General features: G+C 45.5%; 1 protein-coding gene across 1 annotated transcript in view; it reads left to right on the top strand.

Moving 5' to 3' along the window:
• B3GLCT (beta 3-glucosyltransferase) overlaps nucleotides 1–6,599 on the top strand; it is a 72,637-nt gene extending 66,038 nt beyond the window's left edge. The window contains exon 16 of the mRNA XM_069808051.1: nucleotides 6,034–6,599. The gene's annotated coding sequence lies outside the window, so the exon portion shown is untranslated. The remainder of the gene's footprint in view (nucleotides 1–6,033) is intronic.
• Nucleotides 6,600–24,697: the final 18,098 nt, after the last annotated feature.

Genomic DNA, 24,697 nt, shown 5'->3' with positions numbered 1-24,697 from the left:
CCTAAAATCAAATCCCCTTGAGGCACACATCGGACTTCTCCATCTTTTCGCATCACCCACCAAGTGCACCCAGGCCCTTGAGCAAAAGCAATCCCACGAATGGGTTTACCTTTGCCTGAGGCAGGAGTAACCCAGACTGTTTTCCCTAACATATTTTTCATGTGCACTACAGGGACTTTATCCCCTTCTACAGTATGTAAAAATTCTGATTGGGCAGGGCCACTCCGATTGGCAGATCCTCTGGTGTTGACTAACCAGGTGGCTTTTGCTAAATGTGTATCCCAATGTTTGAAAGTTCCACCCCCCGTTGCTTTCAATGTAGTCTTTAACAGTCCATTGTATCGCTCAATTTTCCCAGAGGCTGGTGCATGACAGGGGATATGATACACCCACTCAATGCCGTGCTCTTTGGCCCAGGTGTCTATGAGGTTGTTTCGGAAATGAGTCCCGTTGTCTGACTCAGTTCTTTCTGGGGTGCCATGTCGCCACAAGACCTGCTTCTCAAGGCCCAGGATAGTGTTCCGGGCAGTGGCATGGGGTACAGAATATGTTTCCAGCCATCTGGTGGTTGCTTCCACCATTGTCAGCACATAGCGCTTGCCTTGGCGAGTTTGTGGGAGTGTAATATAGTCAATCTGCCAGGCTTCCCCAAATTTATATTTCAGCCATCGCCCTCCATACCACAGGGGCTTTAACCGCTTGGCTTGCTTAATTGCAGCACATGTTTCACATTCATGGATAACCTGCGCGATAGTGTCCATGGTCAGGTCCACCCCTCGATCTCGAGCCCATCTATATGTTGCATCTCTTCCCTGATGGCCTGAAGTATCATGGGCCCATCGAGCCATAAATAGCTCACCCTTATGTTGCCAGTCCAGGTCCACCTGAGCCACTTCACTCTTGGCAGCCTGATCCACCTGTTCGTTGTTTTGATGTTCTTCAGTGGCCCGACCCTTGGGTATGTGAGCATCTACGTGACGTACCTTTACAACCAGATTCTCTAGCCGGGAGGCAATATCTTGCCACAGTGTGGCAGCCCAAATGTGTTTACCTCTGCGCTGCCAGTTGCTCTGCTTCCATTGCTGTAACCACCCCCACAGGGCATTTGCCACCATCCATGAGTCAGTATAGAGATAGAGCACTGGCCACTTTTCTCTTTCAGCAATATCTGATGCTATCTGGATGGCTTTCACCTCTGCAAACTGACTCGATTCACCTTCTCCTTCAGCAGTTTCTGCAACTTGTCGTGTAGGACTCCATACAGCAGCTTTCCACCTTCGATGCTTTCCCACAATGCGACAGGACCCGTCAGTGAACAGGGCATATTGCCTCTCATTTTCTGGCAGTTTATTATACAGCGGGGCTTCTTCAGCACGTGCCACCTCCTCCTCTGGCGACATTCCAAAATCTTTGCCTTCTGGCCAGTCCGTGAACACTTCTAAAATTCCTGGGCGACTGGGCTTTCCTATGCGAGCCCATTGTGTGATCAGTGCGATCCACTTACTCCACGTGGCGTCAGTCGCGTGATGTGTAGAGGAGACCCTCCCTTTGAACATCCAGCCCAGCACTGGCAGTCGGGGTGCTAAGAGGAGCTGTGTCTCAGTACCAACCACTTCTGAGGCGGCTCGAACTCCTTCATATGTTGCCAATATCTCTTTTTCAGTTGGCGTATAGCGAGCCTCGGATCTTTGATATCCTCGACTCCAGAACCCCAGGGGTCGGCCTCGGGTCTCCCCAGGTGCTTTCTGCCAGAGGCTCCAGGTAGGGCCATTCTCCCCAGCTGCAGTATAGAGCACATTTTTAACATCTTGTCCTGTCCGGACTGGTCCAAGGGCTACGGCATGAACAATCTCCCGTTTGATTTGTTCAAAGGCTTGTTGTTGTTCAGGGCCCCATTTAAAATCATTCTTCTTCCGGGTCACTTGATAGAGAGGGCTTACAATCAAACTGTAATTTGGAATATGCATTCTCCAAAACCCCACGACACCTAAGAAGGCCTGGGTGTCCTTTTTATTAGTTGGGGGAGACATAGCTGCTATTTTGTTAATCACGTCCATTGGGATCTGACGACATCCATCTTGCCATTTTATTCCCAAAAACTGGATCTCCTGTGCAGGTCCCTTGACCTTACTTTCTTTTATGGCAAAACCAGCTTTCAGAAGGATTTGGATTATTTTCTTCCCTTTCTCAAAAACTTCTTCTGCTGTGTTGCCCCATACGATGATGTCATCAATGTACTGCAGGTGTTCCGGAGCTTCACCTTTTTCCAGTGCAGTCTGGATCAGTCCATGGCAAATGGTGGGGCTGTGTTTCCACCCCTGGGGCAATCGATTCCAAGTGTACTGGACACCCCTCCAAGTAAAGGCAAATTGCGGACGACACTCTGCTGCCACAGGGATTGAGAAAAATGCATTAGTGATGTCAATTGTGGCATACCACTTGGCTGCCTTTGACTCTAGTTCGTATTGAAGTTCTAGCATATCTGGAACGGCAGCACTCAGCGGTGGCGTAACTTCATTCAGGCCGCAACAGTCAACTGTTAGTCTCCACTCCCCATTAGACTTCCGCACTGGCCATATGGGACTATTAAAGGGTGAGCGAGTTTTGCTGATCACTCCTTGGCTCTCCAGTTGGCAAATCAACTTGTGGATGGGAATCAGAGAGTCTCAGTTGGTGCGATATTGCCGCCGGTGCACCGTCGTGGTAGCAATTGGCACTTGTTGTTCTTCAACCTTCAGCAACCCCACAATCGAAGGGTCTTGAGAGAGAGCAGGCAGGGTAGACAGCTGTTCAGTGCCCTCCATCTCCAAGGCAGCTATACCGAAAGCCCATCGATACCCCTTTGGGTCCTTAAAATACCCCCTCCTGAGATAGACTATGCCAAGGATACACGGCGCCTCTGGACCAGTCACAATGGGGTGTTTCTGCCATTCATTTCCAGTTAGGCTTACTTCAGCCTCCAATACAGTTAACTCTTGAGATCCCCCTGTCACACCAGAAATACAAATGTGTTCTGCCCCTTTATAACTTGATGGCATTAGAGTGCACTGTGCACCGGTGTCTACTAGAGCCTTATACTCCTGTGGGTCTGACGTGCCAGGCCATCGAATCCACACAGTCCAATAGACCCGGTTATCCCTTTCCTCCACCTGGCTGTGGAGGCAGGGCCCCTCTAATTCTGGTCAGAATATTCAGTATTCACTTCTCGTAAAATTGGCTCAGAATTCCCTTCAAGAGGATCGGAAATAAAATCAGCCCTTCTACTCTGTTTGGAAACTGGAGCGGCATTTTTCCTGGTAGAATCCCCTTTTGTGGTGGTTTTTCCTCGCAGCTCACGTACCCTTGCATTTAGGACCGAGGTAGGTTTTCTGTCCCATTTCCTCATGTCCTCTCCGTGATTGCATAGGTAAAACCACAGGGCACATCACGGTGTGTACCTTCTATATTCTTTCTCTTGGGCAGAGGAACCCTCACTCCTAATAGCTGAGACATTGGTCCTTGCACGTGTGGAGTAGGACATATCCTCTTTGAATTTCTGGAAATCCTCGGACAGCTTCTCCACAGCTGCAATGCAGGCTTGTAGGGAGGAGGAGAGATTTTCTTCGTATTGACGGAGTTGGCGAGCCACTTCATCCCCTGTCGGTGCCTCTTCGTCTTTCCAGGCCATTATTGCTAGTGAGTTGGCCTAGGGATGATGGTGCGCTCCATACAAACTTCCGCCACATGGGTCATGTGCATTGGACTTCGTCTGGATCTTTGGGTAATTGTGGGTTGTCCAGATCATGATGAATCGTCTCTAGCACAGCTAATTCCCTCAGATATTGAATACCTTTTTCTGTGGTGGTCCACTTGCTTGATTGACATATAACATCTTCCTTAAAGGGGTACCTTTCCTTCACACTTGACAGGAGTGGCCTCCAGAGGCTGATGGCTTGTGTCCCTCTTCCAATTGCCTTGTCAATGCCACCTTCCCTGGCAAGCGATCCCAGCTGCTTGGCTTCCCTACCTTCTAATTCCAAGCTGTTAGCCCCATTGTCCCAGCATCGGAGGAGCCAGGTGATAATATGCTTACCTATACGGCGGCCAAAGTCTTTTCGCAAATCCCGCAGCTCACTCAAGGATAGGGACCGGGTTATTACCTCTGGTTCTGCCTCTTCCTCCGGTTCCCGTGATGGCCCTGGTTCATCTTCATCCTTCGCTAAGCGAACTGATTTTTTGTATATTTCTTTTTCTGTACGGGGGCAACTGATACTGGTGCAGGTTGGTCTGCTGGTTCAGTTGCAGTATCGCTCACCGGGTTTTGGATAACCGCAGTGTCTGTCGCCGAGGTTTGGGTAGCAGCAGTGCTCATCGCTGGGGCTGGAGAGACTGCAGTGCCCGTTGCCAAGGTTTGGGTAGCTGCTGTGCTCGTTGCCGGGGCTGGAGGGGCTGCAGTGCCTGTTGCTGAGGTTTGGGTAGCCCGAGTTCTCGTCGCCGGGGCTGGAGGGGTCACGGTGCCTGTCGCCAAGGTCTGGGTGCCTGCAATGCTCCTTGCCGGGCCTGGAGGGGCCGCAGCGCCCGTTGCCGAGGTTTGGGTGGGCGCGGTGCTCATCGTTTTGTTGTTAGGTCCAGAGACTTTCTCTTCCTCTTGAGGGTACTGAGTGGTGTCGAACAGGGCTCGATAGGCATGGGCCAGGCCCCAGCACGTTGCAGTGATTTGTATCTCTCTGGAGCTGCCGGGGTGACAGCATACCTTTTCCAAATATTTTACTAGTTCTTCTGGATCCTGCACTTGTTCAGGGTGAATTTCCAAAACACTGGAGGTGCCCACTTTTCTAGGTACTTGCCCATACTACCCCACACGCCCTGCCACTCATAATCATCCAGCGTTGGGGCACATCTCTGGGTGATCTTCTTAAATAGCTGTTTAACCTTAAACGAGAGCTGAACCACATTCAGAAGTATGCTAATTCCTAGCAGTAGGGCTAGGACCGTGCTAGTCCCAACATCCCAGGAGTATTCAAATTTTTCAAAATTCTCAAACACCATTGTAACTGGACTGAAGGAGAAAGGAGAGGGGAAGAAAGGTACCCCACCCATAGACTGGTTTTCCATAGAGGAAAGGTAAATGGTATAATTATTAATAGTTTCCCACAGATGGCTCCCGCAGTATAAAGGTGACAATGCTAAGTGCAAATACCGGATTAATCCCACAGCCGATGACTTTATCATACCATAAACCAGTGTTATACCATACATCAAAGCGAAAACCTTAATCCACCTCCCATGGATGATAAGCAGCAGAAGAGGAACTACATACAGCAAATGAGGTGATACATAACAGAGCTTTAAAAACCAGAGCAACAACTCTAAGAACACATAAATCAACATAATGAAAGCTTAGAACAGATTTGTTTTAACAAGCTCTGGTCAGGTTTGTTGTTATCTCAACCCTTCATGCCCCACGTTGGGTGCCAAAATGGACTGTCGTGGTTTAACCCCAGCCAGCAACTATGCACCACGCAGCCGCTCACTCACTCCCCCGCCATGCAGTGGGATGGGGGAGAAAATCGGGAAAAAGAAGTAAAACTCTTGGGTTGAGATAAGAATGGTTTGATAGAACAGAAAAGAAGAAACTAATAATGATAATGATAACACTAATAAAATGACAACAGTAGTAATAAAAGGGTTGAAATGTACAAATGATGCGCAGGGCAATTGCTCACCACCCGCCGACCAACACCCCGCCAGTCCCCGAGCGGCGATTCCCTGCCCCCCACCTCCCAGTTCCTAAACTAGATGGGACGTCCCATGGTATGGAATACACCGTTGGCCAGTTTGGGTCAGGTGCCCTGGTTGTGTCCTGTGCCAACTTCTTGTGCCCTGGCTGGACATGAGAAGCTGAAAAATCCTTGACTATAGTCTAAACGCTACTGAGCAACAACTGAAAACATCAGTGTTATCAACATTCTTCGCATACTGAACTCAAAACATAGCACTGTACCAGCTACTAGGAAGACAGTTAACTCTATCCCAGCTGAAACCAGGACAGAGTAATTCAGTTTTGTAAAAATGTTTGTACAAAAATTGGCTTTAGTATGTTCTAAACTAATTTTTATATTGTAAAACTGCTCCTTTTAAGATGACAGTATATGGCACTTGTATGCTGTTACTTAACTTTGCTTGCTGTATTGTAACCAAATACAGGGTCTTAAAGCCATACTGCTGAAGTAATTTGTGTTTTGTTTTCTTTTAGTAGGTTAAAAATTGATTCCACTCCAAAGTAATGCAATACTTGCTCTTAAGTCAAAGTAGGGGAGCCATTGATTCCTGTTTCAGTAATTGCTGAAGTTGTATAAACATTTGTTTGTGAATATAGCTTGTGGAATTTTAAGCATTTGAATAGCAAGCACATATCCATAATAGATTCAAATTCTGATTAGATAGGAGCAACCCATGTTATATCTTTTTTCTTTTTAATTCCCACTATCAGTGCCTTAAACAGTAGACATTTTACTGATACCAGGACTATCTTCTCCGGTACCATGGGTGAATTGTTAATTATGTTTACTGTTTAGAACTGTGAGAGCTGAAAGCTGAATAAAAGCATTCTTCTTTAACCTTTTGTGCCTTCTTCCTCTTTGCAAACCAAGTAGAGGATTATTTAAGCACCCATGTCATAATTTTATCACCTGAGTAGTATTCTATGGTCAGTTGTACCAAAAGGCAGCTTAAACTTTTTTTTTTTTTTCCATATTCTGTCCTGACATGCTTCCCCAGATTAGGTTAATTTTCAAGTCTCTAGTTTTGTGCAAATGAAGAATGCTGTTGCAGTGGACACCTCGTGTTTGGGAATCTTGATACTATCACAAAATAAATGTCATTATTAAATTGTCCAGAGGTCTTGCAACACAGTCCAGTCACTTCCAACTTCAAACTGGTCATATTTCACATCTCCTTGGGCCCTGTGGAGGTAGAATAGGTTAGGCAAAGACAATTAGCTTTGGGTCCATGCTGTGTTGCACTTGTAGGCTTCTGTCTTTAAATTTAGAGATTGGGAGCCATCAACTCATTCATTGCTTGCTTACTCAGACTTTTCTGGTCTGACAAATGTAATAGTAGCTGTCTTAAAGTTCACCTTTTCTCTTGCCATTAGCTCTGGGTTTTTACAGCAAGGATTCTGGAGGTATTAGTAAGCATTAGACTTCTGATTCCCATCTTCATAGTTTTGAAAGCAATGAAGCAGTAATTTACTCAAGTATTCTGCCCCCAAAACTCTGACTTTTGAGACATAATTAATGACATGGAACCCTAGCAGCAGTGTGACAACAGTGACCTTTTATTCCATGAACTAAAAAATTTAAGATTTTTTTTTTTCAAGCAGAGAATCCCAGAGAGTTTCTGAAAACTAGATGTGAAGCCTTCTATGTTAAATTTTAGAAGAGTCAGCAAGGCTGTCACAATCTGAAACCTAAAGACAAAACTGAGCGTTAATGAGCCTGAACAGTACTAATGTTTCTAAGGAAAATCAAGGGTATTATAAAAGGTGTAACATTAAAGCAAAGCAAGAGAATGGGAATTCACAATTGCTGTAACAGGCAGTTTAAAACGGGACTGCAAAGTTGGTTGATTGCTTGAAGTTCCCTTTTCTGGGACATTCCAGAACTGTAGTGTGAAAAAGAAAATCTGGGGATCGTTACTGATGGTTTGTTTTTAATGTTTATAACATAAAAAATTACCATGTATTCAGATATTTCTTTCATGGAATTCTCTTGATAATTTGGTTGATTGATTAATCTGCTTTCAGGAGCAAAGAAAAATCTTGAAATACTGGTGCCTTTAATATAGTAGGATATGTAAATGATGAGTGACAAAAGTATTTGAGTCCCACATTTGATCACAAGTGCGAATGAGGACTGTGAATCTATTTTTATTTCCCTACATCTGCAGATGGCCCAGGCATGGAGAGACCCAAAAAGACCTGACCTTTGTCTGTCTCTTCCTCTGTGAGAAGGAAAATGGGCAAGAGTCTGAGGCAGCTTGCCAGATGGGTAACTTTCTTTTTGTGCAGGAGAACTTTGCCCTAGCACCAGCTCTAATGACTGCTGACTGGAGGGAGGAGTCCAAATGACTTTATTTTCAGTTCCTTAATTTCTCATGGTTTAGGACTTCAGTTATCATGGCTGGAACTAGAATATGTCTCAGCCAGAGACCCAAGACTCCATGCCATTAGATTCACGGAAAGAGAGATCAGCACTTGGTAAGGACTACCATAACAGGCTTCTGTGAACTGCCTTCTCCAAAGCCAGTAATACCACTTCATTACCAAAAAACATGGAAAAGTAGCAAGAGGTTTGCTTTTTACAACACCGTAAAACTCTGAAGGCTGTTGTTCGTTGGACTCCGTGATAATAAATATATCTGAGTTTGCTTTAATGGAATGGCTTCTACTTATTGTTGATATGAAACTAAAGGAGGAATTCAGAATAATGAGCAAAATGCTCCCTGATGATGCCACCTCATCATACATTTACTGAGGAAACCAAGAGCACTTGAATCTCTGCCATTAATGCTGCCTGGTGCAGCTTGGCTCTTGGGTCCTCAGTCAGCAGCATGGTTGCTTCACCGCCCCCACGACCCAGGTGCACATGCCTGCCTTGTCAGTATAGAACAAATTCTCCTCCCCAGTCACATTGAGGATGATATCCTTAAGTAATCATTTCATTCAGCAAAAAAAGAGATGCAGTATTGATTTGTAGGTAGTTATTTTTTCTATATCAATTTGTTTCATGTTATGTGCATGTATAAAGACCGTGTATAAAGACTAGCTTTGTTAATACACAGTCTTACAGTGGTAGCCGTCAAGTAGCTAACTACTCGATGATTTAAATTCTGTCCCAAGAAGAAAATTCCTCACGCTTTTCAAATCTCAGTCTGTGGTTTACAGGAAGAGACCTGTGGGCCTAATGACCTGTGGGACTAGAGGAAGAAGAGAGAGGTGAACTGTCTGTTTGCATCTAGCTGCTTTTGCTGATTCCCTTGACTCATACTTGTTTGTTTGTGCCCCTGTTAGTCAGGAAGCAGCAGTGCCTCCATTGAAATCAGCAGAAGAAATCTCATGAGATTAACTGGGACCTGCACTTGGATGGCAAGAATGAAACAGCTTTGGTGGAGTGTCTGTATACTGGTTAGTTCTGGACACCAGGGGAAAATACACAACACAATATATTTGAAAATGAAAAGGTAAGTAGACATTATGCAAATGCATACAGAGGCCAAAAGGATTCACAGTCAAAAGGAAGGAGGAACTGGTTTGGAAGGCAGGCTATGGAGAGGAGTGATAGGAAATAATGTCAAGGGAGTATCCTGAAATATTCTTTATGGAAAATCTATAGGCATGCTGCTTTTGCAAGCTAAAAAAAATAATGCTAAGCTATTCCTGTGAGAAATAAATTTTTAAAGCAATGTTTTTGTAAGTCTGAAGACTTTAAGAACCTAGCTCGTACACAGAACAGCTGAAAAAAAGTAAAAAGTAGTAGGTTGTTAATATTTTACAGACATGACTTAAAAATCTAGAGCGTAAGCAGTTTGTTAATTGTCGTAATAAAAAGCCAACAAAGCTCGGAAAATTATTGTGCATCATCAGCTAGTTTATGCCCACTCTTCTTGTATGTATTTCAAACAACCATGACTTTCTAGGAACATCAGTTGCTCATTGATGCCATGGGACAAAGTGTTAACGTGCCTTCTCTTCATGTGACAGTAGTAATGAAGTGGGCTGATATTTATGCTGTATACTCAGGTCTAACTCAGAAGCACTGAAATAATGGAAAGAAAAGATGCTGAAGAAGCCAACACCAACCATAGCCAATGTTACAACTCAAGTTCCTAGCCATCCTTGCCATTTACTCTTGAAATTCCTTTTGAAATGTAGCAGTTGTGGACCATGGTCAAAGACGAAGGGAATGGGCCATGTGAGCTTTGGACGATACATTGGATTATTTGGGTATTTCATTGGATTCTAGTTGGGACAGCCTCCAGGTGAAAGCCTAATCACTCTCTTCATACTGAAGCCTATCAAGGTGCTCATAGCAGGAACTCATGTGTTAACCCTTGTTCTACAGGCTAGGCGAGCACTGCACCCCATCTTCACAGGGGTGCTGTATGATAGTGTCTGGTACCTGCTCCCCAAAAGCCTGGGAGAATGGCAAGAGATACAGCGTGTATCCCTCAGGAAAGAGGGAAACGTTGTACCACTGAAGACCTAGTGAGTTCTTTGATTGTCTTAAGGAGAGCTCTCAGTGGTCCTGCTTCGAGTAAGTTAACTGTTCCCTAGCTAGTGAGGTAGCAGAAGCGAAACAGAATGTAACACTAAGTAAACAGGGGAAATAATAGCCCATGTCAGGTCAAGCTCAGTTATAGCTCAGGAGGCGTTAGTAGCTCTGTGCTTATTAATTACAGTCGATCACAAGCGCCGATGGGCAATGTCGGCCAATTCACCAGCCTTTTTTTTCCAATGACTTCTTAGACTACTCATCTCACTAACGTTCTGTTTGCAAGCTCCCTTCGCTTGTGTTTGGGAACAAGTATGGCTCTGTTCATCAGGGATATTTATTTGAGGTAGCCCTCCACATGGAGCAGATCAGGAGCTCCGCTTCAGGCGCAGTGCTTTGATTCAGCCTACACTGTGGTCCCGTGGCCTCATTCTGCCCATTCGCCTAGCTCTGCTGGGAAGTTCTTGGTCTGTCTCTTGTCCCAACAAACCAAGTTATTAATTTTTTTCTCCTTCCATTAAGGTTTGTTAAGGTGAGAATTTTCCTGTTGATGGATTGTATGTTAACCAGAATGCTTCTGATCTTACAAATGCTAGTTCTGGAATGATTTTACACTTAATAAACAGTGAAATACATTTTTTTAACCAAATAAAATGTGGATAATCATCCCGTAATTACCAGGTGATTATCTTCCGGTGAGGAACTCTGTCAATTGTAGTTTGAATGTCTGAAAAAGATTAAAAGTCCTATCAGAATAAGACATGATTTTGTTTTACAAGAGCTGGCTTACCTCTATCATGTCTTGCCACTTGTTCACCTAAGTGGTATAATTAACACTTCAACGAATGCTTGCTTTAGAAGCCTGTAATTGTCCTGCCAGTCTTTCAAAAACTGATAAAATATTTGCTGCCCTCCCAGTATAGTTGTGGGTGGTGTTTATAATGAGTGTTTTCATGACCTTTGTTAGCAATTCAGCCACTTCATTCTTAAAATATTTCTGGTGTCTTGAATGAATATCCTGGAAAGTCAGGGGGTTACAGTGAAGAGGGTAGAGATTGTAGAAATGCAGAAAGGAAAGAGATACTGAAATTAAGCTGTAAAAACATACCGAAGTCTGTGCAGCTTTTACGTCCTCACATTAGTGCACGCAGCCATAGGCTAATATATATTTAGATACTGGTCTCCATATCGGAGTCAGTCTTAGCAAACCTTTCTGAGAAGTTTCTATCGTACACATCGCTGCTAGGGCAAAGGATTGTGGATTTACCTTAACAATGGACAAGCTCATGCTGCCATTCATTGCTTTGGTTCCTTGTGTGTAAATTTGCGGTTGTTCTCCAGCCTCTGCAGAGCTGGGACTCTGAGTGGGTGGGTTAACTTCCACCTTTACATCCACCTGTCCACAGGCAAGATCCCAAAATAGCTGAAATTACAGCCAGTTTTAAACACCACAGCCAATGTGGCTTATGGCTCCATGGGCAAACATAATAAAAGCACTGCTCTTCTTGGAAAGCTCTATTCAAGCACTACAACTCCCCGTGTGATGAAAAAGGCAAGGTAGTACCGCAGAAGAGTCCAGCTGCGGGACTGAATAGATCCCGAGAAGCGATAATGTGGCCTGGCTCATTGCATTGTCAGTGCCTGTATTGCATGTGAAGAGATATTGAACAGAAACATTAAATGCAGTGAGATGAGTCAGATTCTTACGGCCCCTGGAGTTGTTTGCTTGTCAGCACTTGTTTAAGTAGGAAATATCTTCCTTTCAGATTAAAAAGTAACATATTCCAGAACTTGCTTGGTTTTATTTCTAGAGATAGTGACAAGCAATGGGAAGGGTAATAAGGATCTGTAAAAATATGTAGCAGTTTTTGTTTGGTGATGAGTAAATAGGCTAGAAGTATCTATTTGAAAAGGCATGAGTGGGGCAGAAGTCCATCTAATCAATGGTACGGGAAAGGTGAACAGGGAGTGATTTCTCACTTTCTCATAACCTGAGTACTGAGAGGTACACAACAGACTTGTCACATACAGGCAAGTGTGTTCCCGTAGCACAAAACTGAACTGCAGAACCTGATGGCACAGGTTCTCAAGAGAAGGGTTCTCCAGAGAACAGCACCTTTGCACAGGAACTCAGAATCGCAGAATAGCCCAGGTGCCTCTGGAGGTCGCCTGGTCCAGCCCCCCCGCTCAAGCAGGGCCACCCAAAGCCACCTCCCCAGGACCACGTCCAGGTGGCTTGTGAATATCTTCAAGGATGGAGACCCCACCACCTCTCGAGGCAACCTGTGCCAGTGTTTGTCCATCCTCACAGTATAAAAGGGTTTAATTGGACTTCCCTGTGTTTCGGTTTGTGCCCGTTGCCTCTTGTCCTGTCACTGGCCACCACTGAGGAGGCTTTGGCTCCGTCTAATCTACATGCTTTCATCAGATACTTATTGATAAGATCTTCCCTGAGTTTCTGCCTCTGAAAAGTGTCTGAAGCTGCCTAACAGGGGTTCAGATCCAATTTATTTTTACTTCTTTGACAGATTCTCTCTAACCTGGTAAGGTGACTCCAGGCACTTTCCTCCAGAGCCTGTTTACAGGTTTTTAATAACTGTCACAGTGCCAGGCATTTGCTGCATGGTGAGAAGCTGCTGGGAATAATTAGCACCAAGGGGAAAATGTCAAAGAGATTCAAGTATAACATTTAGACTAAATGCTACTGCATTTTAAAGTTCCTGTCAGCAGCAGCACAAAACCTCTGCGAGTCCCCGACCCCCCCCCCCCCCAGCGTTCAACCCACCTACACAGCTCTGCAGAGCAAGTTCTCCACCCAGAGCCCTGTTTCTTTTCCCTGCGAGGCTGGTGCCCACAGCGCTGGGAACTGGAGACCCACATGAGCTCCTCAGTGCCCCGGCACCCAGCACGTGGAAAGGTTATCCACAGCTCGTGCCCCTGTAGGAAGATGCTTAGGCTGTCTGCATCGCTTACCTCGCATCGCTGCTCAGCCCGTCTCGCCTATTGTCTCACTTTCCTGCTTGGTTTTCCCTCCAGCCACCCTGTCGCTGTACCTAGCTCTCCACATCTCCACATCGGTCCCCCAGTACCGGCGATGAGTTACATGGCACGTTCCTCCTGCTGCCCTCGTCTTGCTGGAGATTAATTGGGCACTTACCGCTGCGATCTGCTGGGTTTAAATCTTCTGCTTGCGAAGGAGAGTCTGTTCTCAATTAACACTTTGCCCCCTTGCAGGGCTTATTACCAGTACCTAGCGTAAGGGTTTTATCGCAGCCTTCCTGGGGGTTGCATTGCTTGAACGGCAGAGTTTTAACGCTGGAGGTGCTGGGGAAGGGATCGGTGATTTCCTCCGACTCCCCGCTTGCTCTGTGTCAGGACACACCGGTGTGGAAGTGCCCTCTGCCAGCACGCAGGCAATCTGCTCGTGAAAGCTCACGCTTCGTTGTGTTGGTTATTCGCGGGTCAGATAGACGCCAGACCCTCTCTACCGGTGCAAAGAATGGGAGAAAAGTGTTTGCCGCTGAGGCTGAGCAGAGGATTCAAAGCATCTGAGGGATTGGCATGCAAATATCTCCCTTAATGTTCACAAGAAATTGCTTCCACGGTGAGAAAAAATTAAGATATTTCTTCAGCGATGCCCCAAGAGGACTGAAGAACCAGTTTGTGTCTTCAAAGCCCTTCGGGAGCAGCCAGTTAGCTCAATGGCAGCCCCACTGCTAAGTGCAGAGCACACCAGGACCAGCCGGCGAGCTCTGAATTGGTGCCCTCTTGCAAGGAGCCACTCGTGGGTGTTGGCTTCCCGTGGCTCTGTGTCAGCTTTCAGGGGAATTACTGGTTGCTGGGTGCAAGGGCCGGGCTGAGCAGAGCAAGGTTTTTTCACTAGAATCATTTAAAGAGGCAATAAAACTGTTTTTTAGTCAGCTCTCAGGGAGCTGACCTGTGGGTGATAGCTTGGAGAAGACAATTGTAAGCTGTTTAAATTTATAAGATACTAATATTGTTTTCTGCAATGTCCCTGACCCTCCAAAAAGTGTTCTTTTCTCCATTATATCCTCCTGAATAGTGAAAAAGTAGTTATTAATTGCAGATTTCCAGTTAACCATGATATATTCTCCTCTCTCATCCACAAATAAAAAAAAAAAAAACAAATTCCAGTAGCAGTCTCCATCAAGTGTGTGCCCAAAAAGAACGTAGAGATCTATGTTCTTCTATATTACATATGTACATTTGTAAGACCTGTTTCAAAGACCCATGATTCTGTCAGACTTCAGTGTTAATAGCTCCGAAGAAGTGATTTTACACGATCACCACCATTAAGATCCCATGTTTACATCTCACTGTCACCAGAGGAGCAGTGTCTAGATCCCAGGTCTCTGTCTCTACTGGTTGGATCTGTTGAGGTGAAGAAAGGTATGAGGTCCACACGCAGGCGACAAGGCTGCAGTTGCCCATCTTTCCTACTGAGAAATGTTCAGCAAAGTTCTGGCCATATCGCTGTGGACGTAGAGCATCTCTCTGCAGCAGAGGGTCATTTACATCCCCTCTCGCAGTAACTGAGACCAAAGTAAAGAAATAAATGCAATGTTCGTTAGTGGATATTGGGCTTTTATGTCTCAGGCGCTGTGAGTAATGTTGCAAGACTATCCTAATTCTGTCTTTTTAGAATTTATTTTTAAATGCACTCTTTGTAATATATGTCATGGAATAACTATTACATAAACAGAAATAGCCCACATTAGACAAATACAAACCACGTTTGAGTTGACTGAGTCATCCCCTTCAGGGTACAATTAATTATTCAAGAAGTACATATCCAAATGTTGCATAAGAGCTCTCTTCCTACTGAAATTATCAAATACATTTAAAAATTTATTGAGGAGGAGACAAATAGCTTCAAATACCTTTGTGAACTTGTAATAATTTTCAAGATAGGTTCAAAGCCAGTATAAAACATCCATGCGGAACTCAGCATACCGCTACAAGCTATGTGCCCATAGGCATGTAGAGCTCCCTGGACAAAATCATACCACAATCCCTGAATCCTTTATTATTCAACACTATATCGCTGCCCTCGCAGCAACCAGTGAGCTCACGTTGTTGACATCTCTGGGAGCAGAACTGCCCCTGAGATCACCAAAAGTCAGAGCAAGACATCTTGTCTCCCTGGTACGCTCCAGAGCAAGCCTCGTGCCGCAGACCCTCCACACCGCCGCCAACCAGCAGCATCCTTCCTGGGCAGCGCTAGCCCACAGCTCATCTAAAACCGTGGTCTGATTTCAAACAAAACCAGGGTAAAGCCTAAGTTTAGATGTTATTGCACAGAAAATTAGGACAGTTTGTTTTTCCTAGCAGCAGGAATTTTAAGCAATAAGCTGTTGAATAACAAACATTATCATCTTTGCTGGGCAAGTGTCTCAAATCATTTTTTTTTAATGAATAAGGGAGATAAAAAAGGAGATTTCCTCGCAGGCTGAAGAACACAACAATTTTTTATTTCTCTAATTATTTGTCAAGGGTTGTAGATCAGCCCTGTCAGACAGGCATGGGAAAATGCTCTGTAAAAATATCAGAGGTGGATTAACCTGGTGTGTCTTCTTCACAGGTGTGCTGCAAAGCTCTAGACATTTCATCAGTCCTGCAGGGATGATTGCAAGTCTGTTGGTTCCTCCTAAAACACTTTAAACTTTCACTCCACTTGGCTCTCAGAACTGGTATTGCTTAACAAATCCCATGGCATGTAAGATTCTTAGAAACTCCTTTTCATGAAGTCTTAAATTTGACTTTCCTGCTCTTCTCTATTTCTTCCTTTCTTTCTCATGCTTTTCTTCCCCCCACAGCTTGGGGGTTTTTTGCCTAACGAACCTACTATCCAAACAGAGATTTAGCGGGGAGGCTGAGGGGACCTTAGTCATCCCCCCATCCCAGCTAGGCTGGTGTGCCCTTGACATCGGCACAGCTGTCTTGTTTACACCAAGGCTACCTGCGAAGTAGAAAATACCCAGAGCACCTCAGATCTATTCTCCTGCTCCTCCTGCTTGCCATTTTTGCCAGTCTTTTCTATGCACTCACATACCAGCATATCTTACTACATTATGCTCCCGCAGAGGAGACAGTCGTGCCATCGGTTGACAGGGACGATGGAAAGAAGCACCCCAGGTCCGCTGAGTGTCAGCACTTCCACCGGTCCCTGCTGCAAGGAAAACCCTGAAAAACAAAACGTGGTATTCTCTTGCTTAACGGCACTTGGCCACCTTGGTAGCACCTTTGCAAATCTGCCTTCTGTATTTTTAATAGCCAGTCCTTTACCTGATGTTAAGGTCCCTGTATATAAAGGGCAAATGCATTTCGGATTTGGTCTAAGTGTTACCGTGGAGGAAGCATTATAAGCACCTGGTGAACACACTCAACACTGAATAGCTTTACAGGAGGATGCAGAGCTCAGCACTACAAAAACCCAATGAAAAGGGGGGAGTTTTGCAGCCTGTTAAAGACTGATGCAGAGCTACTGTTTTGTCTTTAATGAATTCCTCTGCACCCTGTACCTGTGAATACTGCAGTGGTATCCTTTCTCTGCAAAACTGGGAGAAAAATTCTCCGTAGCCAGTGGGATTCCTTTTAACCTCCTTTTCCCAGGAAATCAGGCTGGTTTGCTCTCTGCTGTGACGAAGAGTCTCCAGCTCAGTGTGCCGAGTGGCTGTCTTAATTCAGGAGTGCCGAAAGGACTGGACAACCCCACGGTCATTCTGCTCAGGCTCGAGCCTGCATCAGCCTGGCTTTACCCGGTGCTCACAGCAGCAGCCTTCGGGCAGAGCAGCGACAAAGCTGGGGATCACTCGACCCTTTCCTTCATCCCCCAACCTGCCCGGCACGGCCGGACCAGCCACCGGCAGCCTCCTCCGGCACCGTCAATCGCACCGGCACAGCCTGGACAGAGGAGCTCTCTGCGTCTCACCAGGGTCCCATACACAGCCAGGGCTCTGTATGCCCTTATAGCATTCAGCTGTGAGATCCCTATATGCCCTGTTACCCCACAGAGCTGGGTCTGGGAGAAAATACAGTTTTCACCCATTCCCTCTCCTGTGCTCACGGTGACAGCACTGCCCATGACATCTTCGGTATATTGCCAGTCATTGCTGGATATTTCATACCTCCCTTTCGGCTCTCTCCTTTTGCTGCACACTCCAAGCAGCACCAGGGGGATTTCAGACAGCCTTTACTGATTGACTTTTTTTACTTAATCGTGTAATTTCTAAAAATACCATCCAGCATTATGCTTTACATACTGCTCTCAGCTGCATTGGTTAAAGCCCATGGCCTTCAGGAGGTGTCACACAGGTTGGTAAAAAGCTGGAGGTGGTCCTTAACATGTCAGTGAGCTCTTAGAGGACTTGACAATAGGATTTTAAACTGTGTTTAGTAAGAGCCAGTATTGGATTGAGGCAGTATTAAATTAAGGCAGCAAACAAACAACCTCAAAGTGCTTCCTATGTTCACAGCGAGACAAAGCTTTCTGGTTGTTGGTTCTTTTCATCCTCGGAAACTGCACCAGAATAACACCCCCAGCACCTCGCGCTGGTGCTGAGATGAGCGACAGCCAGGGACTGGTCCTGCACTCACATGTCATGCTTCCTAAAGGTGAAATTCAATGATTCATTACTCACAAAAACTTAATGAGACTCATACCCTGCTCGTCAGGGCAGTCCTGATTAACTGAAGCACAGGGGGTCATGTTGGGTCCACGCAGCTTGAGTTCAGCAGGTGATGCTAGAACAGCTTCAGGCTCCCAGCAGAGAGAGCCCATTCCCCTGGACATGGAAAGCCTCTTTCCCCACATTAAGAGCAAAAAAGGATGCTTCATCTTTGTTCTTGAATGTAAAAAGTTCAGTAGCCCCTTTCCAGAAACATTTTCTTTCCTGCATCAAATTTGCTTTCAAGCTCTGTGCATTTGTACTTCCAAATTTAACTGGAACTTAGAGTTCCCCTGCTGGGAGGTTCACATTTTGGACATGGGAAGAATTTCATTTCCACATCTTCATTTGTTTCTCTCTACTTAAACAATAAAGGCACAAAAGTAATGCTGCAGATTTCTCTGGGACATGTACCCATCGTAAACTGGTGTGTTTGGGACCTTCTCACCACGACTAGGGCAGTTCTCCTGAGAAGTAACAGGTACCCCAAGGTACCTGAAATTCCAGGGTTCAATTCTCTTCTCGCTACGGATATCGTCATATTCGGCCACAGGCTTTAAGGTTAGAAGGAATTAGTTACCGTCTAGCCTGATGTGCTGAACGAAAGCCGTACGCCCCACTGGAGGCTGGGTGCACAATTTGGGGGACGAGTGAGGTGGGAAAACTGGGACCTCGCTGGAGGGAGGCATGGCAGCATCCCTGGGAGGGGGCGAAGGGCTCGCATGGACTTAGGGGGGCTGAGCAGTCACGGAAAGCAGGGACCGGAGGGGATATGTGTGGTAGGGGTGGGAAAAGCTCTAAGACTTGCAGAGAAAAGGAAAGGAGAGCCAGGCAAACAGTGTGAGACCTGCTGCTCTGTCGTCATAGTAAGATCTCTTTAAGGGCTAACTAGAAAAAAAATACAGCATTGAAAGGACCAGTTTAGTTCATTTTAAAAAGAGGAAAAACAGTTCTCTGCATGTCTTGGAGTGCATAGCTTTCATTGAAGTTTATATGGCAAAGTATTGCGGTATAGATAAAGCCAGATCTTTACTCCAAATCATGCTTGAATATTAGAAAAAATTTACATAAACTCAAGTATTCAAGGACAGATGGCATCTCTGTTCTATTTTATCATGTCAGTTTCCACTGCAAACCTTTTTTCGTGATGATTTAGTTATGACTCAAAGCAAAATTTAATTCAACACCAGGCCCTAGTAATGGTTTATCTTTGGTCAAGGTTTTTAAATCGTGGTCAGCCATAAAAGCTTCTTCTCCTCCCCACCTGAAGATTTCCAGACAGTCTCTGTCTCCTTGCACGCTTTGGGTCATCCCATAAAATGCCTTCCCAGCTGATTTTCAAGGCCTGTGGTGATTTTTCCTGCATGTACCTATTGCTCAGGGGTGTTTCATCTCCTCCTCCCAGAGCACTGCTCTGTGCTGCAGTCCTGGCAAAGGTGATGAAACTCCCCAGAGACCGAGAGAACACGAATCAACACCCACCCACCCCTCCAAGGGTCACGATGGGGTACGTGATTTCTGCGTGGAGCCTCTGTGGGACTGGTAGAAAAGTCACCTCCCTCTGCCACCTCCTGGGATATTCCTCCATGGAGAGCGGCGTCAGTGGGGGACGTGAAGAAGAAGCTGGAGCAGAGATGCTGCAGAAGCAGGAGCAGTCTACCCGCAAGACAACGGGTGTAGGGCACAGATTGATTGAAATAGGCAGGACAAGACAGGAAAAATAAGTTGGGGGGGGGGGGGTGAAACCCCGCATGACCTCAGGCGAGTTACTTTGTGCCTGGTGAGATGCGATAGCTTCAGATGTCAACTGGTAGCAGTTTCATGGCTGTTAAAGTATGGGTAACACCATGGAAATTTGTGAACTGCAGCAGATTTGAAAGTAAAGCCACAGATGCCCAAAGCTAGACACCTGAAACAAAAAAAATCTTTTTTGAAATGTGGGTGTCCATTTTATTTTGCCTTAGTTTTCTGGCCACTCTGATAATCCATAGCTTCAGAAAACTATACATTCGGTTAAAGTAAATATTATTTCTGCTCATGTATTATACATGATGAGTCCTCAGTACTTGTTTGTTACGGGTATATGTTTGTGTACATATATGTGAGCAGGGTAATTGCACAACTCCTGCAAAAAAAGCTTTTCAATAAGGCTTTTTATATGAAACCCACTGAGAGGCACTTTATATCACAGCTTCATTTTGGCTGACAAATATATTTTAAATACTGCTCCTTACATCAGCTCTGCCAGCTCTTCTTTGCTAATAAATTTGAGGTTTGGGAATCGAGACAAACAGAATATACGTAAATGAAAATCTATATGATATAAACAGTGTCAGCCACTGAGTCATAAAACATAATGTATTGAAACCCATTAGTGGTAATTCTAGTTATATCTGGCTGTCAGAGAAGAATAGTTTAAAATATTTTAAAAGGCTAAGAAAAGACAAATATTTCTCTTGATTTAAAATCAAGATTCAAAGCCGAGGTGAATTGTTTGCCTTCAAAGAAAAAAGGAAGATGGATGGAAGCCGCAGTGTCAGCTGGGTGGAAGGCAGGGCTGCCCGACAGTCTTATCTCACATGATTAATGTAAGGCAATTTGCCACGGCGAGCACTGTAACTGCCTCGTGGCCGATGGCAAACTAAAAGCAGGCTCGGAGGCTGGCTTTGCTTTGAGGAGGTGGTAGGTAGGGTTCCACCACCAACGTAACAAGCTCAATCCCATCCCTGGGGCTCATATTTGGGATCAAAGAGAGCGCTCCTGTCTGTTCAGTTCATCTCTTAGAGACCGTGAAAACTAAGCTTTTGACCAGCTGGAAATTTCTGTGAATGTCAGTATTTGAATAACCGCCTTCCACCCTTAGCGAGATAATGGGAACAAGCGCAGGAGCAGAACCCCTTGAGCAAGCCCTCTTGAAACCTCCTCCGAGCCTGGGGGTACCTCTGCAAGCCAGCTTTATTAAACTCCTTGGAGTTATTTTGAAACGACCCTTGCATCAAGTAACGGAGACCAGAATACCTATGACCTGGTGGTTTTGGAGTCCTTTTTATTTCTGAATGCCGTGCAAGCTCTGGAGTGTGTTATTGCAGTCCCACTTCTGTTATTCAGCCTGGGATAGTCTTTCATGGGAATGAAGTGGGTCTCAAAACAGTTCCTCAGGTTTTCTGCTCATTTCAATAAATCTGAACAAGAGCAAGAGATTTTTGCTGATATTCTGTTGTCAGAAAAATTTTCCTACCTTATTTAAAAGTCCAAGCTGGTAAGTCTACAAAGATCCCTTCCAAAAATTAGACTTCTCATTATACTTCTTTTATTCAAGATTAGAGTTGACCTGAGAACTTTGATTAGAAAGGCATTTAAGGGAAAAAATAATCTTTTTTAAAAAACAGTGTTTTCTTGTGGAAAATTTCTTTTTCGCATAGTTTTGAAGTGATTGACAGTGTTCTGTGAACTGTTGTGAATTGTCTTGAGCCTGCAGTGTTCGAGGGGTCCTGGGTTCTTTTCCCTTTCCTTTCCTCTCATGGGACAGGGTCCGTAGAAAACGGTATGTCCCATCAGACAACACATGCTTCCTTCTGGACGTGTTAGACTGTGCTGGGGGGGTCCCACCACCCTGAATTTGTTCCAGACTCTTGCTCACAGAGATCAATCAGGTAATCATCAACCCAGAGCTGAAATTGCCATGAAGCGGTGGAAAATATCAAATGAACTTAGTGACAAGATCAATTCAGTGTGTCAAAACAAAGCACCCTGATTCTGCAAATGCTGAAGTGATTTATTCTGATCTCTCTCCAAATGACATGTCTCAACTTTTGCCCTGGGATGAAAAGCGAAGGTTTAAGGCCAGCATTTGCTGCAGTCTGGATCTTCTGGGCTCAGCTCAGCTCCCCTCGGTGGAGCAGCACGTGGGGAGTGTTGCTGCAACATCTTCCCTCGTCTTTGCAGTGCAGACCGGAGCGAATCCAAACCTCTGAATGTTGCTGAGCTTTTCTCAGCACCCACTTATCAAAGAACCTGTAACTTCTGTGGTTTCATAGCGAGGAGTGAGCTAATGATGCCCGGTGCCTGGCAGGGTGATAAATGTCTGTGCCTGGGGATGCTGGCACTGTACTTCAGCTTGTACGATGCTCATGCAAGAAATCGTCTCTCCCAAGACCCCTACGGGGACCAACCCTTCTCCTGCTCACTTGAGTAACTGTTTGGCCTCAGTGTTCATCCAGAAAATGCATCCAGAAATAGTTACTGGGTTTCAGTGAGCAGTTACCCAAATTGCAGTGCCTTGGGGCATGAAAAACTGAACGGATTTGAACCTTTGCTTTTTTAAAACAGCGACCAAAAAGCTCCCTTCTGGAGCTTTCATCAGGATCATGTAAGTGCTACTTCTAGAACTTTGTCTAGTGCTTTTTTGCAATTTTCTGTTTCTCGGTGGTGTGTGTCTGCTGTGTATTTTGCTCTGATACGCTACTGAGAGCTACTCAGCTTGCTGTCTCTGCATTATCATTACATCCGCAGTGGGAAACTCAGTGACTGAATGAATCAATATCACACACAGCCTAATTCTAGGGAAGTGGATTTAATTAGTACAAGCCATCACTGATACTGCGTTTTTCCATTCTCAGGCCAACTATATCCAAAATTGTCATTGTCTACTGACTGGGACTCAGTGCATGTATTAACAGTTGTACCAGGTTTGTGTGGCCAGGTTTTGGTAGCAGGGGGGCTATGGGGGTGGCTTCTGTGAGAAGCTGCTGGAAGCTTCCCCCGTGTCTGACAGAGCCAATGCCAGCCGGCTACGAGACGGACCCGCTGCTGGTCAAAGCTGAGCCCATCAGTGATGATGGTAGCCCCTCTGCAATAACATATTTAAGAAGGGGAAAAAACTGCTGCGCAACAGCAGCCAGGAGAGAGGAGGGAGAATATGTGAGAGAAACAACCCTTGGTGCAGACCCCAAGGTCAGTGAAGGAGGGGAGGAGGTAACTGGTGAGTGATCTTATCTCAACCTTATCTCGACCCACGAGCTCTCATTATATTTTCTCTCCCCTGTCCAGCTGAGGAGGGGAGTGATGGAGCGGCTTTGGTGGGCACCTGGTGTCCAGCCAGGGTCAACCCCCCACAACAGTTTTCTCAAGCACTCAGAAAATTGATCTGTTCCAACTATTACGAGCCAGCCTGGCTCTCAGTGGCAAAATTCCCAGGGCTGGACCAAACAGATGAAAGTAAGGGGAAAAATGGAGTTTTGAACTGCAAAATGTTAAAGCTATTGGCTGGTGTCAGCATGATGCTTAGCTGTACTTAGTCCCATTAGGCTAATGAGGTCTTAGGCTTACATCTGCACAGACTTCTTTGCAGGATGTGGTGCTTAAGATTTGTGGCTGTGTTATTCTTTGCACATAGTCATTACAGCAACAGCTGCTTTTAAATAATGCATGTTTGTTTGCATGTTTTATGGGTTTCTTTTGAAGATGTGGATCTCTTTTAAAGCAGTTAATAGAGGTGTGCAGGTCAGAGTTCGACTCTGTTTGCCTCTAAGAAAAATCAAGGAAAAGACTCTAAAGCTGTTTTGAGACCTGCAAAGCTGGTGTTTGCTCCCTCGAGGTGAACTGAGCACAGCAAAGAGGCAATCCTGATGCAGAAGGTGTGCTGTCCTTCATCCGAATCAGAGCAATACTGAACACCGTCCTCAGCCTGCTTATGTCCCCACTTTCCTGGTATCAGCGCCGTTGGCACACGTGGGCTTTCATCAAGGATTGGGGGGGGAGAACTTTCTGAAAAATCTCTTCTTGCCTAAAAGAGGATTGGTTTAATGTGTTAACTTCATATTTTTATAATAGTATAGCTTCATATTATAAAGGAATAAATGGATAAGACTCACTAAACTCTAACATACTTGCTCTAGGATCTTTCCATTTAATTAATGTGTTATCTGGTTTGATTCCCGGGGCACTCCTTGGCACATGCATGAAAAAACTTGTTACTCTAAGTGAAGGAGATGCCAGTCCTGGTTCTGCCTCGAAGATGGGCGAAGCTTCAGGGGCAGCCCATCCCAGACCCATCATCTTCCTGGTGTCTCAGGAAGGATCCCCGTGGGGTGGGAGATGGCCTTCAGGGCAGAGACATCAGAGTCACTGACTACTGTCTGCACCCTCCCTTGGGAGATGCACCCAGGGTTTCTTGCCACGTTTGAGGCCTGGAAAGTGTCACCCCACCAAAGTTTGGACCCCACCAAACCGCGCTGTTGGTCCACGCAGACACCGTGGTCCACCACGGCACAGCAAACCCAGGGCAAGGAGGCTATGGACCTGGATGGAGGCGGTCAGTACAAAAGCCAGGTACAAAGGTCTCATTTGAGAAGAGGGAGATCACCATCATATGGTCCCATTGCAAACTGAAACCTGGTTGGGAAAGGTCCCTACCTGCAGTTCATACATCAACCAGGTTCGGCGTCCAGCTGCAGTACCTCTCTGCCCACATTCCCTGTACCCCTTTGCCAGAGGAGCAGTAAAATAATGTGGAGTAAAATTACTTGGAACAGTCTCACAGGAGTTCCTGTGCAGGGATTTCACTAGTGACCAGCTGTAGCATTACCCCAAAAATTCTCACTAAGGGCTACAAATCAACCCAAGCGACTTCCACGTCCAGGGAACCAACTGGCCGTAAACTTCACAGCGTCCATTGCCTGCAACAAGCTGTGCTACGGCTCGTCACCCTGGTGTGGAGGGAGACATCCCACCCAAAAGGCGCAGGATGACTGGAGA

Source organism: Haliaeetus albicilla, chromosome 20 (assembly GCF_947461875.1).
Source record: "Haliaeetus albicilla chromosome 20, bHalAlb1.1, whole genome shotgun sequence".
NCBI lineage: Eukaryota > Metazoa > Chordata > Aves > Accipitriformes > Accipitridae > Haliaeetus > Haliaeetus albicilla.
Note: the sequence above shows the minus strand (reverse complement) of the source record. Positions and strands in the feature narration are given on the sequence as shown.